The sequence below is a fragment of the Nerophis ophidion genome, linkage group LG04, assembly GCF_033978795.1.
Source record: "Nerophis ophidion isolate RoL-2023_Sa linkage group LG04, RoL_Noph_v1.0, whole genome shotgun sequence".
Taxonomy (NCBI): Eukaryota; Metazoa; Chordata; class Actinopteri; order Syngnathiformes; family Syngnathidae; genus Nerophis; species Nerophis ophidion.
This window is the reverse complement of record NC_084614.1, coordinates 52852519-52870540: the sequence shown is the minus strand read 5'-3', so window position 1 is coordinate 52870540 and position 18022 is coordinate 52852519. Positions and strand designations below refer to the sequence as shown.

At 41.6% G+C, this 18022-nt stretch overlaps 1 protein-coding gene across 2 annotated transcripts in view; it reads right to left on the bottom strand.

Moving 5' to 3' along the window:
- sipa1 (signal-induced proliferation-associated 1) overlaps positions 1-6348 on the bottom strand; it is a 58593-nt gene extending 52245 nt beyond the window's left edge. For both annotated transcript variants that reach the window (XR_009806521.1, XM_061898287.1), the window contains exon 1: positions 6017-6348. The gene's annotated coding sequence lies outside the window, so the exon portion shown is untranslated. The remainder of the gene's footprint in view (positions 1-6016) is intronic.
- Between the last annotated feature and the right edge of the window lie 11674 nt (positions 6349-18022).

Sequence of the window (18022 nt, the reverse complement as noted above, 5' to 3'; positions counted from 1 at the left end):
GCTTTCATATTGTTTTTGTTCCGGTCAAATAATTGACTGTAATATTTTTTCTTCCGTGTTTGTAGTATGCCAGTTAGCTTGTTCTTATATGGTTTGTACTTTTTTTCTGCCTCTGTAGATATTTGTGCAGAAAATGTTCTTTATAATGTATTCTTCTTGTTGCAAGCAGTTTTCTGTACTTTTGTCATCTATTGGTTGATTATTTTTCCTTTGCTTCTTACTAAGTTGTTCAATGGAAAGTGTTTGTCATAAAGCATCTCAAACGTATTACAAAAAAATACCACATCATCTACATAATTTTCACTGTATACAATGTTCCAACTTTGATTTTTCAGTTCATGTTTGAAAACTGTTATACTCTGTTCTGTGCATTATTTTTGAAATGTCTTTTTGTCATCAATGTTCCTATTCTTGTAGTTTCTGTCTTTGATTTCGAAAACTGGCAAATGATCACTGATGTCGGATATCAGTGATCTACTCCTTCTGGCTAACATGTACCATTAGCTTGTATAGTTACCTGCTTAGTGGCAAGTAGTTTAAGATGCAACTATGCTGTTTATTAAAGTTTCCATGGCAAGCTTAACATGAACATAAAGACTAACTTTAAGTGTATTTCAGTGTAAATTTTAAGATGGCCCGCCATTTGTTTCTGTAGTTCAGACAGACAATGCAGCAGTGAAAGGCTCTATCCCAGTGGTTCTTAACCTGGGTTTGATCAAACCCTAGGGGTTCGGTGAGTCGGCCTCAGGGGTTCGGCGCAGCCTCCGCCGCAGAGGTCAAAACACACCCGACTCATTGTGTTAATAAAAACTTCTCCCTATCGGCGTATTATGGATACGGCAACAGCAGAAGTCACACTGATTTGCAGGTGTGTAATTTGTTGTGAGTTCATGCACTGTGTTGGTTTTGTTCTTTCAACAAGGTGATGTTCTTGCACGGTTCATTTTATGCACCAGTAAAAAAAACATAACTTTGTCTTGAATATGAAAAAAAAAAAACATTTTATTTTTCACTAAAGTAGGGTTCGGTGAATGCGCGTATGAAACTGGTGGGGTTTGTTACTTCCAACAAGGTTAAGAACCACTGCTCTATCCTCTTTGTATGTGTGTGGGGCAACTGGCTACCTAATAGAGGACCACTGCATTAGCTTGACAATCTATTATTCCTACAAAAACCTATTTTTACATTCGTCTCTGGGCAGGTTGTTTTATGCCCTTTAACCTCGCAGTTAGTTTCTTTCAATAGCTTTGAATGGCCTTGAGAGCACTTCTTCTTTTCTGTAATGGCAATGTGAACAATGTGTAGCACTTCTACGGCCTGGCTTAATGGTTCAATGTATGTACGCCTAACATTATTGGGCGTCTCTAAAACGAGGTTAAGAGGTATTTAACATAAATATACATTATTTTTAATGGGTTCTGCTATAGTGTTGCGTGCAAATACAATAGCTCAGTGTGGGCATTTTCAAAATGATGAAGTGTTGAGTTAGAGAGAAAAAATACACAATACTACTACATTAGGTATGCCCATGAGCTGCATTAATATAATTTAAACCAGGGCTGTGAAAATGTACGCTTTAATTTGGATTCATCCATCATCATTATTATTCCAATTAACCTATCTGCCACGCAGAAAGACTCACTATCCCTGAAACGGCTCTAGCAATACATTTTGGGCAGTTTGTCCAAATAGTCCTACCGTTGCACATGCGCGAAATGAGCAGCTGATCCGGTAGTGACAGGCTACAGAAGCAAACAAGTCAATATGGCAGAGCCTAAAAAGCATGTTGGGAAATTTGAATCAAAGAAAAATGACATGACAGTTGACCGACAAAGTAAATGGTCTTTATTTATACTGTACTTTTACTATACCTGGAATTATTCATCACATTCACCCATACATTCATACACTGACGGCGAAAGCTGCCGTTCAAGGCGCTTACCACGGCCCATCAGTAGCAATTAGGACTTTGGTGTCTAGCTCAGGGACACCTTGACATGAGCTCTCCAAGCCAGGCTCGAATTGGTAACCCCCAGGTTACAAGATGGCCACTCTACCCACTGAGCATGCAGTATTATTCAGACACTGTGGAAACTCTACCAGCTTAAGATAGCGCATGAAAAACAGAAAGGGAGTAACAGGTTCACATTAATGTGGAAACATTTTTGGTTTCTGTTCACATGAATATAATATTAAAGGTGACCAATAAACATTTTAAATGCATATTATTCCTTTTTTCTTGACTCTCTTTGTTCATGCAAAAAAAAAACACCATTGATATAAATTAAACTGAATGACATTTCATTGTGATGAAATAAAATTAATTCACATCAAACCTGTTATTAATCTGATTTTTTTTAAAGTGTTTGACAGTACTAATTAAAACCAATACAGTATGCTTATTAATGGTTTGGCATCTGTGACTCACATAGACTTCTGTTCTTTGCTTCAAGTTTTAAATAATTTTTAGTTTAATGTATGCTAACTTAAATAAAAACTGGTTTGATGGTGCTCTCCATAGCAATGAATCCAGCAAAGGGTGCTGTCTTTACAAGTCACTCAACATTGTCCAGCAGGAAGATGCTTTGACAAGATGTGATGAGTGACTGCATGCTTTTTAAGTACAACAGATCTATCTAAACTATATTTTATAACTGTGACAGGCATATTATATAAGGTTTAAAGAATCAAAAGCAGGCATAGGCTGTGTGTCCATTATTAACCTTTTTTTTGCCATTTGCCAGAGTCTTGGTACCTATGCCTTGCAAAAGAATATATCTATCCATGTGATTGTAGTTTGCAGTGGTGCAGCTCTGCACTCAATTATAAAGAACTGTTTTTAATATTTCTGCGATGAGGTGGGGACTTGTCCAGGGTGTACCCTGCCTTCCGCCCGATTGTATCTGAAATAGGCGCCAGCGCCCCCCGCGACCCCAAAAGGGAATAAGCGGTAGAATATGGATGGATGGATGGATGTTTTTAATATTTTGAATAGATGCCTTGTAATCTCATAACATTGCAATAACAAGCTAACTATACACGCACAGAGAGGTCCTCTCAATGAAGAGATACTTTCAGAGTTGTTCACATCATCTTTTGTATTGTGATTCTATTGAACATTTCTAATTAATGGCAGCAGTCTATTTATACTATTTTAGTAGTCACGACTCACGATGATAACGAGACGAAGCATTAGAGCTCAAGTTTATTTCCCCTGAGTGTGACTCACTTTTAGTGCACCACAGTGCTCCAAGGCATCGTCAATGCTCAGCGCAAAGCACACCAATATTTACAAAGAGCAAACATGAGACAGTTACAATTGCTGGCAAAACAAACTTCTAATATCTTGACAGGTGCCTTTAGGGAATTTAAACACTCAAAATAAGTGCTTGGCCAGCATTCAGCAGTCATGTAACTTCCTGAGAAGTAGACATTTAGTGTGAAAGCACGCTGCCTATAGCAATCTTGTCGCTGTATTACTCGCATACAAAGTACATGAATGCAAAGAAAAAGCATGATGGGAGGTGATGGGCTCACAAAAACTCTCATAGTGTGGACCACCCCACCACCAAGGAAAAGGTGGTTTGTTGTCATTTAAGAAAGCAAAATGCATTAGGATCCTGCCTCTGCAAATTAAAATTTTAATTGCTGCCAAATGCATCAGATACAGATGTCATAACGGCTTCTAACATTGCATATTTACTAGCTCAAACTGGATACAGATTGATTGACATACATACAGCATCTCACAAAAGTGAGTACAAGTATGAAACCTGGACACATTTTAGAATAGTCAGTGTACAGCTAGTGCAGCAGTATATATTACTATCAACTGAAAGCTATCCAACACATAGGCATTATTGCCTATTGTCTTGTAAATTATTGCTGAAATATGAATGATATACTGTATAATCCTACAGTGTGGTTATAAACCTATTTCTTTTAAATCATGTTAAAATGTTGAAATCATTGGATTTTAAATAACTGATCAATCGGTCCAACCCATTATTTATATGCAGATCACAGGGCACACTGTTGCTTTGCAATTATTAAACTCCCTTTGGAAACTGCATTTATTTTAAAAAGTACAGTATTAACTTTCAATAAAAACATGTTTCTATAATATTACATGTGTTAACTTTCATAAACAGTGCACTTAAACATATTCAACAAAGTTGAATATGTTAAGTGCACAATGTTCACATTTTGTGTATTCACAACTGTATTCAGGATGTCACACAGGCTCAAAATTAGTGATGGAAGTATCGATTGTGTGGTATCAATATGATTGAGTACAGATAAACGTATCCATACAAATGATGACATTTTATAAGTGCATGCATCACTCCCACATCTTTTAGGTAAATTACTACATAAAAAGCATCAGTATCAAAAATAAATATAGAATATTCTTAAATTCATGACATTGTTAACAAGTTTTACTGGTAGTCAAACTGTCAGTGTCCAACGTCCCCATTACGACAATCGACTGTGCTTTTATCTTGTGTATTATTGAAACGCAAGAAACATTTTGGACGTGCCGGCTGGCTTACATTGTTGTTGTATCAGAAATTTATTTTTTGTATTATTTGACACCATCTGTAAGCTGATTCAAAATGTGAAGACAACAATGACTACCCACAATAAAAATACACAAGAGGTTGCCAGTTGTCAGTAAACATGAAATTGCACAGAAACCAGTGACTCAAACTAATTGAAACTTTGTATTATTATATTCTATTTATTATCTATTCGAATAGCGTCTGCTATTTATACCCTACTCAATTTATATTGTGTTGTATTCAAATTATGATATACATACTATTGCTGTTGTGATACTCACTGGAATAAATGTTGTGCCATCTCATGTGTGCTGGTATGACAATAAAGTTCCTTGAATCCTAGCATCACACGGCATGCATCAGACTATACAGTACCATAGCGACATTTAAAAGCCATATGGTAATAATACTCGTCAATGGAACATTGTGTGCAAAAACACTATACGTTCATCATACAGATTTTTGTCACCTTAAGTGAGCATTTTGCGGCTAAAAACATTAATGTCAAGTTACCACGATGAATAGCACAGGAGGGAGAGTGCGGCTCAATGCAAATTAAATGGCCCGTCCTTTGAGTGGCCTGGCTTATGTAAGTGACTGCTGCTGCTGTTGTTGTTGTGTCTCTATCACTGCATGCTAGGTCCTGCATCCCTGCATCTTTTCTCCCTAAAGCATCATCTGAAACCCTGTGGCCTCTCTCTAACACACACATACACATAGCCCCATCTTAAATTACAGAAATGAGGAGGAGGAGAGGGTGGGAGGGGGGTGGTGGCACCTGATTCTAGCATCCCTCATTCCTGCTGCCACCTTGAAAACAACACCCCAATCCTGCACGTCACCTTTGGTGCACATAAATCCCTAGCAAATCAGAGATTGTGGGCTTTTATTGTTATTCCTGTTTTTAAAGAGATTTTTTTTTTCCAAGCATGTTCAGCTCAGCACGTCTGGCTCCCGCCTCTATGAGGCTTTTGCACCGACTCCTTGACTGTGTCATAGCGCTTTTTTTTTAAAGACAATTGGGCCTCACAATGGAGAAACAGGAGAGATGGGGGAAGGTAGGAGAAGGGAGGGAGGAAGAAAAAGAGGGCCAGTGATGAAATGCGACAAAGGTTGCAAACTGGATTGAATCCCTCAATGTTGAAATGACACACAAGGAGCTTTGAGGGAGGGTGTGGGGGCGGGGGGTGTTAGCTCATGGGCTCACTTGGTCAACTCACAGTTGATGTTGATAACAACTGGAGAGACAAAAGATGATCTGACATCAGGCTGTCTCATACATTGTGTGCTTGGATTGCGTGCATGCCCACACACACACACACACACACACACACACACACGCACGCACGCACGCACACACACACACACACACACACTTACACACACACTATGCACTGCCACTATAGTGTGGCCAAACCTGGAATGTGAAGCAGACAGACAAAAGAGCCTCTTACCTCCATTTCAGCTCCGCTCGACCCGGCCTTGTTTCATCCTCTTCCTCTCTGCCGACTCCCTCCCCTTCTCTACCCGGCAGCATTTTTCTGCTATCTATCTCCACGCTCTGGCTCGCTCACCTCCTCCTCCTCCTCCTCCTCCTCCTCAGCTAGTTCCTCCTGTCTGCTGCGCTCTTCCTTTGTCCCGAAATAAACAGCAAACAATAACACACTTCCCAGTTTGTGTGCCTCTTTTCTGTTTGCTAAGTCAAGAGGCAGGTTGATTTGTGTTGTCTTCCTCCCTCTTGCTCTGTGCTGCTGATTCTATTCCATTCACATCACACTAAAGCCAACCCCCTCTTTCTCCTTGCTCTCTCTCTCTTTCTCTCTCTCTCTCTCTCTCTCTCTCTCACACACACACACACACACACACACACACACACACACACACACACACACACACACACAGTTCAGCCCCTGTGTCCTCCCCCTTCTCATCTCCTTGACAGAGCAGGGCAGTAGTGGTCAGCTGGAGCCAAAACAAAATAATTGAATGGGGAGATTTGGATTATAAATATATTTACATTCTGAGTGATGTCACTTTAAGGTGATAACAAACAAACATAGGTCGGTGATGTAATGTTGTGTCACATCCTGTAGCCAGCAAAAGCTTCTCTCTTTTATGCAATTACTCATGTCCACACATCAAAAACACATTAGATTTAAATGCCCGTTAGGCTAATTTATTTTTCCCCGTTTTATTAACAAGCCCATCCATCCATCCATTTTCTACCGCTTATTCCCTTTCGGGGTAGCGGGGGGGTACACCCTGGACAAGTCGCCACCTCATCACAGATTAACAGGCCTAATTTTTAATATTTTCTAAAAACATTGTGTATTATTAAACATTTTGAGAATGCAATGCATGAAATTGAGCATGAATTCAAATGAAACAGTTGGTTTGCAATAATGATGTTAAACTATCTGTTGCAGATCCAAATTGCATGGGATTGTTTGGCCTTGGCGGAGGTTTTTGCACCGCTCAGGGGTAATAATTACAGGATTACACAAAAAAATACACTCGATGGAGGGGCTGGGCGATATCTAGTATTAAAAGATAGTTTTAAGATTTATTTTATTTTATCAGTGATTAATTCATTCCTTCATAACATAATTGAGGCAGGTGGTGTTTGCATTGTAGTTTTCACTGCATGTGACATTTCTGCACAGGCCAGATAAAGGCTCCCAAAGAGGGCAGAGGTAAAAAATGGTGGCGCGTGTGTGTCAGTTTGTTTGTTTGGAGATACATTTGTGTACTCCTCAAACGTAAGAGGCTGAGATCATTGCAAACAATGCTCAACCTGCTTGAGCACTTGTGTTTTGGTGTCCTCAAAGCATCTTCTTGAAAACACTCCTGTTCGTTTTGAAACAAACATATCATGACAAGCATAAGAAAACGGATGGATGGATATCATGATATTCAACAGGGCACGCCCCACTGTCCTATACATCCACCCCCCCCTCTACTTTAATTACTGTACTCAGTCCAGGCCTGATCGGACCATATGGCTGTGTGTGTGTGTTAGCAGGCAAGCAGCTCTAGTCAAGCACAAAACAACGTGAGTGGGGGTGGGGGGTTGAGGGTGGGAAGGCAGGAGAGTCTAGTTGGCGTGTGTGTGTCATGAACAGATAAGAACATTTAAAAAATAAAAACACACATGCACTAACTAGTACTAGTTGATAGGAGTGGTGTTCTCACTCCTATTAAAGGGGACTGCACTTTTTGGAGGGAATTTTGCCTATCGTTCACAATCACTTTGAGAGACAATAAGACAGATTAATTTTTTGATGCATCATAACTCATAAATCGAACCATCCAATTTCTACCGCTTATTCCCTTTGGGGTCGCAGGGGGCGCTGGTGTCTAGCTCAGCTACAATCAGGCGGACAAGTCGCCACCTCATTGCAGGGACAACACAGATACAGTAGACAGACAACATTCACACTCACATGCCAATCAACCTATCCCCAGGTGCATGTCTTTGGTAGTGGGAGGAAGCCGGAGTACCCGGAGGGAACCCACGCAGAAAGATCCCGAGCCCGGGATTGAACCCAGGACTGCTAAGGACCTTCGTATTGTGAGGCAGACGCACTAACCCCTCTTCCACTGTAAATAAACGTCAATAAAAAGTCTGCTTATAATGGAGTCAATGGAGCGCCTCTGTACTCTAAATACCCATCCAAAAACCGCCAACCATACTCTAATTACATCATCCATCCATCCATCCATTTTCCACCGCTTATTCCCTTTGGGGTTGCGGGGGGCGCTGGTGCCTATCTCAGCTACAATCGGGCGGAAGGCGAAGTACGCCCTGGACAAGTCGCCACCTCATCGCAGGGTCAACACAGATAGACAGACAACATTCACATTAACATTCACACACTAGGGCCAATTTAGAGTTGCCAATCAACCTATCCCCAGGTGCATGTTTTTGAAGGTGGAAGGAAGCCGGAGTACCTGGAGGGAACCCACGCATTCACGGGGAGGACATGCAAACTCCACACATAAAGATCCCGAGCCTGGGATTGAACCCTGACTACTCAGGACTTTCGTATTGTGAGGCAGACACACTAACCCCTCTGCCACAGGGAAGCCTATTTACATCATGTGACCCGAATATTACTCAAGTATTAGTGATATTGTTACTATAAGTCCTAACTAACACAGACAAACTATTTATAACAGTGCATTGTCACAGAGAGCTACTGTAACTCGCTTGTTACTGCTATATTGACATCACAAGCTGGTGAGCTGCTTTTTCGCCTCTGAGATGGTAAAGTTTATTTTAGATCTTTAAAAAAATGCCTCTCACCTGGATAGGAGAAGGATGAGGACATAATCTGCTTGTCAACTGTGGCATCTTGTTCAGGCTCGGAAATGGAGAGAAAGACACGAAAAGATGCTTAGTTCCTCCCGCCTTTTTCAATCGCAAGGATTTTGAGTCACTCTTCATTTCAACGGGAATACATGAACATTCTAGCAGTCGGCATCCCAGTGAGAGCAGACATGTTACAGTAAGTGATGTCTCTCATGAAGTCAGCACTGAGCAGTAATCAGTGATGATGTCGAAAAAAAAAACGAACATTGTTTTGCGTTTGTAAAATTATTACGCTGCCGAATGCTTAAAATTAGCAAAATACTTAAATACTAGAATTTGCAATCCCGTTATAAATTGCGTGTGACTGCCTTATGTGTGCAAGCCGCCAATACGCGTGAGTGGAACTGAAATGCTTGAGTGTCCAGGGTGAGGGGAGTGTGCGGATGGTAGAACGGTTCGGATCAAATGAGAAATGTGGGATATGTAGTAGACGGCATAATGCCCATTCAATGTCAATGGGGAAGAAATTCTGGGAAATACCGGGAAAACTGAGAATTTTGGCGAAGGGAAAACATGTTTTGCTGACAGAAGAATGCTGACCAAGTTGACATCCATAACGTCCAATCCCTCTCACCCCATGTGCTACCACAAGTCCACAGCCATAAGACTTTACAACGCATTTACGGGATTACTGTGATGTTTTTTTTTTTCTTGGTGTGTAATAAGGATGTTGGTGTTTTTTTTGTTGTAATTGATTGTGTATCTATACATATTAGCAAGCACTATGTAATATTTATTACAATTTTTTTGTTTTTCACTACGCTTTACTTCTGTTACTGTATGTAAAAACTTGCACTGTAACAACATAATTTCCCTATAGTGGGCTAAATAAAAGTCTATCCTATCATATCAATATATCGGAAGAGTAGTGTAGGTGGATGGTTGAAAGGTCGCAATTGGGTTTCAAATTTTGAGAATATAGGGCATTGTAAAACTGTGAATAGGTCTGTTTATTTGAGTCGGAATTTCCAGGAAATTTGGGAATTTCAGGAAAACCGGGGATTTTTGAAAATATTGATACTTGCACAATTATCATCGCTGATATAAAGGAGTTGGTATTAGATTTTTTTGGAATTGGTTGAAAAATGTCATAACTTTTTGAATTGAGAATAGGTATTTTGTAATACCTGGAAATTTGGCGAAACCAGGAATTTGTACGAAAAAAATAGGAGTGTTTGTTGTTCCAACCAAGAGAAATATTTTGAAGGTGGAATGGTCAAAAAACGGTTGAAAAATGTGGAGTGTGAAAACTTTCCAGGAAGAGGTGAACATAGGGCTTTGGAAAAACGGGAATTCTGGGGATTCCTGGAATCTTTTTTTGAACTTGTCCAAGGTGAGTGGAATGTGTGAATAGTGGAACGGTTTGAATGGGGTGAGCAATGTGGGAGTTGTGCATGTTTGAAAATTGGACCATTCCTTTTCAATGTCCTAGAAATTCTGGGTAATCCCAGATATTAAAAAACATTTTTGGGGGGAGCTCACGATTCCCGGTCAAGCCAAACGTTTTGATACCCGAACGGTTCCGATCGGATGAAAACTGTGGGGCACTGCAAACTTTTGCGGCGAAATACTAATAAGAAGATTACTTTTTTTTGTGTAGAATCTTATATGTGTGAATGCTTAGACATTCACACAATTACATATTGTTATGAATGTGCCTCTTATTACATTACATACATACTTAGTGTGTATATAAAACACTGATGGATGTGTTTGGATGTTTTAAGCTCTTTATTAGGCATAATAGAGCGACTACTACAGGCTCCATTGTAAGCAGACTTTTGATCGCATTTATTTACTTGTTAGAGTACATAAAAAATGTGTTCTTGTTTTAGATAATTATTGTGAAAGATGGGCAAAAATCCCCAAAAAGTGCAGTTCCCCTTTAAAACTTGCATACCTTCGACAGGATTGGTCACCAGCTTTCTCTGTAACACAAAACATTAACAAAAATGTCAAACTTCCTGTCATACGGAGAGGTTTCTATTATTTTGCATACATTAAACATCTGCACAGGAGAGCCAGAATATTACAAACAGCTCTCCGTGGACTTCTACACCACTGCAATATATAATATTAAACATATTAGGATACTGCTTTAGTGTCTGGATCTCATCAAATTGTGTCAATGTTGTGACTGATGAATGAATGTTTAACGAGTGTCCACTATAAAAAGAACAACAAAAAAAGACAACAACTCATGTCCCATCAAATGTGGTGAGTTTTCTGAGGAAGAACTGCCGACATGAGCAGTTGTAGTTTGTTTAATATTGAATGACTAATTTACTTACTAATCCTTCCAGTTGTAGTGCTCCCAGTCAGGACAAAATGTTCTTGGATGGATCCCAGAGAAGCAGATATAATTATTCCGTCTGTCAGAAATGACTGTGTGAGATTAATACATAGAGAAGTTTTGCTGTATTAGCGGCTAATATTAGTGTAGATCATCCATCCATCCATCCATCCATCATCTTCCGCTTATCCGAGGTCGGGTCGCGGGGGCAACAGCCTAAGCAGGGAAACCCAGACTTCCCTCTCCCCAGCCACTTCGTCTAGCTCTTCCCGGGGGATCCCGAGGCGTTCCCAGGCCAGCCGGGAGACATAGTCTTCCTAACGTGTCCTGGGTCTTCCCCGTGGCCTCCTACCGGTTGGACGTGCCCTAAACACCTCCCTAGGGAGGCGTTCGGGTGGCATCCTGACCAGATGCCCGAACCACCTCATCTGGCTCCTCTCGATGTGAAGGAGCAGCGGCTTTACTTTGAGTCCCTCCCGGATGGCAGAGCTTCTCACCCTATCTCTAAGGGAGAGCCCCGCCACACGGCGGAGGAAACTCATTTCGGCCGCTTGTACCCGTGATCTTATCCTTTCGGTCATGACCCAAAGCTCATGACCATAGGTGAGGATGGGAACGTAAATCGACTGGTAAATTGAGAGCTTTGCCTTCCGGCTCAGCTCCTTCTTCACCACAACGGATCGGTACAACGTCCGCATTACTGAAGACGCCGCACCGATCCGCCTGTCGATTTCACGATCCACTCTTCCCTCACTCGTGAACAAGACTCCTAGGTACTTGAACTCCTCCACTTGGGGCAGGGTCTCCTCCCCAACCCGGAGATAGCACTCCACCCTTTTCCGGGCGAGAACCATGGACTCGGACTTGGAGGTGCTGATTCTCATTCCGGTCGCTTCACACTCGGCTGCGAACCGATCCAGCGAGAGCTGAAGATCCCGGTCAGATGAAGCCATCAGGACCACATCATCTGCAAAAAGCAGAGACCTAATCCTGCGGTTACCAAACCGGAACCCCTCAACGCCTTGACTGCGCCTAGAAATTCTGTCCATAAAAGTTATGAACAGAATCGGTGACCAAGGACAGCCTTGGCGGAGTCCAACCCTCACTGGAAATGTGTTCGACTTACTGCCGGCAATGCGGACCAAGCTCTGGCACTGATCGTACAGGGAACGGACCGCCACAATAAGACAGTCCGATACCCCATACTCTCTGAGCACTCCCCACAGGACTTCCCGAGGGACACGGTCGAATGCCTTCTCCAAGTCCACAAAGCACATGAAGACTGGTTGGGCAAACTCCCATGCACCCTCAAGAACCCTGCCGAGAGTATAGAGCTGGTCCACAGTTCCACGACTAGGACGAAAACCACACTGTTCCTCCTCAATCCGAGGTTCGACTATCCGACGTAGCCTCCTCTCCAGTACACCTGAATAAACCTTACCGGGAAGGCTGAGGAGTGTGATCCCACGATAGTTGGAACACACCCTCCGGTCCCCCTTCTTAAAGAGAGTAGTAGATCAGTGATCCTCAAATTGTGTGATTAGTTGTACGCCAAATAACCGGTTGAAGAACAAGGTTTTAATTTCCTATATTCAAAGACAGTCAAACTGTGCTAATTGTTACATTGATTGATTGAAACTTGTATTAGTAGATTGCACAGTAGAGTACATATTCCGTACAATTGACCACTAAATGGTATCACCCGTATAAGTTTTTCAACTCGTTTAAGTCGGGGTTCACGTTAATCAATTCATGGTAAAATTCATGATAAAGTAGCCAAACATCTTAAATATACATGTTAAATAAATATTATTCCTTTTTAAGTTTTAATGAATACTTAGGCTTACTTCTGTGCTACTTATAAGACCCAAGTCTTTTCTGAGGTGGTACCTGGTGGAAAAAGTTTGAAAACCACTAGTTTAGATCAGTAGATCATTAAAGGAATTTTACTTCACAGGAGCTACTTTCCAACATAGCTATTCTTATCAAAGGGACATAGTTAATAGTTTAAAACTTGTGTTATTAACGCTAATGTGGCTTGTGGTGCAACACATGCTAATTGGGCTGCATAAGCAAACACGAATTCAAACAAGGGGTAAACTGTATTATTTAAAAAAACAAGTTTTAAAACCTTACAGTTCAGGAAACAAATCATTCAACCGTGTTCCAATTTAACGACAATATTTATTCCGCCTAAAACAAATCGTTTGACAATTGTAACTTAAGTTAACGTTTCACAAGGGTTTCAATGTGTTCGATGCCACCTGCTGGTGATTAATCACACATTGACCGCCGGTGCAACGTTGCCAAATGGAAAATGACACATCCATCAATTTTTTTTTACCGCTTATTTCCCTTTGGGGTCGCGGGGAGCGCTGGTGCCTATCTCAGCTACAATCGGGATAGACCCTGGACAAGTCTCCACCTCATCGCAGGGCCAAAATGACACATTATCGTACCAAATGCTTCACATTGTCCTATTTGGGGGGAAATTGTCATTCATACACAATTCGACGTTGCTCGGGACATTCGTCTTTAGAATACCCACAGTGCCATCCATCCATCCATCCATTTTGTACCACTTATTCCCTTTAGGGGTCGCGGGGGGCACTGGCGCCTATCTCAGCTACAATCGGGCGGAAGGCGGCGTACACCCTGGACAAGTCGCCACCTCAAAATCTTCCTTGTTATGGATTTGAACCCAGTTGTACTGCGTGAGAGGCAGCAGTCTCAACCATTGAGATATCCTGATACCCCACAGTGACAGACCGTATATATCAGGGGTCGGCAACCCGCGGCTCCGGAGCCGCATGCGGCTCTTTAGCGCCGCCCTAGTGGCTCTCTGGAGGTTTTTCAAAAATATATGAAAAATAGAAACGAGGGGAAGAAAAACATTTTTTGTTTTAATTTAGTTTCTGTAGGACAAACATGACACAAACCTCCCTAATTGCTATAAAGCACACTGTTTATATTAGACATGCTTCACTGATTGGAGTATTTGGCGAGCGCCGTTTTGTCCTACTAATTTTGACGGTCCTTGAACTCACCCTAGTTTGTTTACATGCATAACTTTCTCCGACTTTCTAGGATGTGTTTTATGCCACTTCTTTTTTTGTCTTATTTTGTCCACAAAACTTATAACGTTGCGCATGTATGCACAAAGGTGAGTTTTGTTGACGTTATTGACTTGTGTGGAGTGCTAATCAGACATATTTGGTCACTGCATGACTGTAAGCTAATTGATGCTAACATGCTATTTAGGCTAGCTGTATGTACATATTGCATTATTATGCCTCATTTGTAGCTATATTTGAACTCATTTAGTTTCTTTTAAAGGCCTACTGAAACCCATTACCCGGTGTTTCTTTGTTTACATTCCCTAAAGATAACAGTGAAGCTTTAATATGGAACAGAGCGGTCAAGCGAACATGGTTCTCTACCACATGTCAACCGGCAGGTTTCGGTGAGAAAATGGTGGTAATAAGTCGTCTCTTACCGTAAACATGAGCGGAGCTTATGTCGTTCCTCCTGCACCTGTCAAAGAGGCAGCTGCGACTCACTTGGCTCCTCCGTGGCTTCCCTCAGCGACACTGGCGGTCACCACACGAGTCCGACTTTCAGGTATGACTATATAATCTCACTAAAACACTAGCAACACAATAGGCAGATAAGGGATTTTCCAGAATTATCCTAGTAAATGTGTCTAATAACATCTGGATTGCTCCCACAGCCCTCATCTTTTTTTTAAATTTCTTCTAGTCCTTCACTCTCACTCTCCTCATCCACGAATCTATCATCATCGCTCAAATTAATGGAGAAATTGTCCCTTTCTCTGTCCGAATCGCTCTAGCTGCTGGTGGCCATGATTGCAAACAATGTGCGGATAAGCGGAGCTCTACAACCCGCGACGTCACGCGCACAACGTCTGTTACTTCCGGTACAGGCAAGGCCTTTTTATTAGTGACCAAAAGTTGCAAACTTTATCGTCGATGTTCTCTACTAAATCCTTTCAGCAAAAATATGGCAATATCGCCAAATGATCATGTATGACACATAGAATGGACCTGCTATCCCCGTTTGAATAAGAAAATCACATTATAGTGGGCCTTTAAGTCCTCATAATTAAATTTATGTCTCATGACACACTATCTATCTGTATGTAATATGGCTTTTAATTTTTTGTGGCTCCAGACAGATTTGTTTTTGTATTTTTTGTCCAATATGGCTCTTTCAACACTTTGGGTTGCCGACCCCTGGTATATAGTATAGCAAATAAAGCAGTTTTACCTTTAAATACACAGCAGTTAGAACACAGTGCCCTCGCGTGGCTATACAGAATACTGTCAAATACATTTAGCGATTTCTGAAATTATTAACAGTGCGTCATTCAGAAGGTAAAATTATCGTAAAAATACAGTAAATACATTGCAAAAGTATTCACAGCGCTTCCCTTTTTCCACAATGTATGTTACAGCCCTATTCCAAAATGGAATAAATTAATGTTTGTTTTCAAATTTCTACAGTCAAAACCCAATAACGGCAACGTCAACAGTTTTTTTTTCAATAGAAAATCACATGAGCATTAGTATTTAAAGCTTTTGCTGACTACTTTGTTGATGCATCTTTTTGAATACGATGCCACAAGCTTGGCACACATACACTATATTGCCAGAAGTATTTGGCCACCTGCCTTTACTCACATATGAACTTGAAGCGCCATACCATTCCTAACCCATAGGGTTCAATATGCTGTGGGTCCACCTTTTGCAGCTATTACAGCTTCAACTCTTCTGGGAAGGCAGTCCACAAGGTTGCGGAGTGTGTATAAAGGAATTTTCGACTATTCTTCCAAAAGCGCATTGGTGAGGTCACACACTGATGTTGTTCAAGAAGGCCTGGCTCACAGTCTCCATTGTAATTCATCCCAAAGGTGTTCTGTTGGGTTCAGGTCAGGACTCTGTGCAGGCCAGTCAAGTTCATACCCATCAGACGCTGTCATTCATGTCTTTATGGACCTTGCTTTGTCCACTGGTGCACAGTCATGTTGGGAGAGGAAGGAGCCAGCTCCAAACTGTTCCCACAAGGTTGGGAGCATGGAATTGTCTAAAATGTTTTGGTATCCTGGAGCCTTCAAAGTTCCTTTAACTAGAACTAAGGGACCAAGCCCAACACCTGAAAAACAACCCCACACCATAATTCCTCCTCCACCAAATTTCACACTCGGCACAATGGAGTCCAAAATGTACGGTTCTCCTGGCAACATCCAAACCCAGACTCGTCCATCAGATTGCCAGATAGAAAAGCATCACTCATCCCTCCAGAGAACGCTCTAGAGTCCAGTGGCGACGTGCTTTACACCAGTGGTCCCCAAACACCGGGCCGCGGCCCAGTACCAGGCTCGATTGGTACCGGGCCGCGGAATAATTTTTCATTAATTTTAATTTATTTATTTTTTTAATTAACTCAACATAAAAAACACAAGATACACTTACAATTAGTGCACCAACCCAAAAAACTTCCCTTTTTCATGACAAAAAAATAAATAAAATCCCCCTCCCCCCGCGGGACAAATTATCAAGCGTTGACCGGTCCGCAGCTACAAAAAGGTTGGGGACCACTGCCTTACACCACTGAATCCGACGCTTTGCATTGGGCTTGGTGATGTATGGCTTAGATGCAGCTGCTCGGCTATGGAAACCCATTCCATGAAGCTCACTACGTACTGTACGTGGCTTAATTGGAAGGTCACATGAAGTTTGAAGCTCTGTAGCAACTGACTGTGCAGAAATTGAGCGACCTCTTTGCACTATGCGCTTCGGCATCCACTGACCCCTTTCTGTCAGTTTACGTGGCCTACCACTTGGTGGCTGAATTGCTGTTGTTCCCAAATTCTTCCATTTTCTTATAATAAAGCCGACAGTTGACGTTGAAATATTTAGGAGTGAGGAAATTTCACAACTGGATTTGTTGCACAGATGGCATCCTATGACAGTTCCACGGTAGAAATCACATAGCTCCTGAGAGCGGCTCATTCTTTCACAAATGTTTGTAGATACAGTCTCCATGCCTAAGTGCTTAATTGTATACACCTGTGGGCCAAGTGATTAGGACACCTGAATAAGATCATTTGGATGGGTGGCCAAATACTTTTGGCAATATAGTGTATCTTTGGGCAGTTTCACCCATTTCTCTTTGCAGCACCTCTCAAAATCCATCATGTCGGCTGGGAAGCCTTGGTTTTCATCCAGGATGTCTCCGTACATTGCTGCATTCATCTTGGCCTAGTAATGGAGGTGACCAAGCAAGAACCTTCCAGAAGGACAACCATCTCTGCAGCAAACCACCAAATAGGCCTGTATGGTATAGTGGCCGGACGTAAGCCATTTCTTCGTAAAAGGTTTGCCAAAATGCACCTGAAAGACTCAAGACCATGAGAAGCATCATTTTCTGGTCTGATTAAAGAAAAAATTATCTTTTCGGCCTGAATCCCCGCAGCATGATGCTGTGGGAATGATTTACAGCAACATGAACTGGGAGACTAGTCAGGATAAAGGGAATGATGAATGCAGCAATGTACAGACACATGCTGGATGAAAACCAATGCTTCCCATTCAACCTGATGGGAGTTTCAGAGGTGCTGCAAAGAGGAATTGGCAAAACTGCCAAATGATATACATGTCAAGCTTTTGGCATCATATTCAAAGTCTTTAGGCTGTAATTGCTGCCAAAAGTGCATCAACAAAGTATTTAGCAAAGGCTGCAAAAAGTCAGTGTTCAAAAACAAGAAAAAATGAA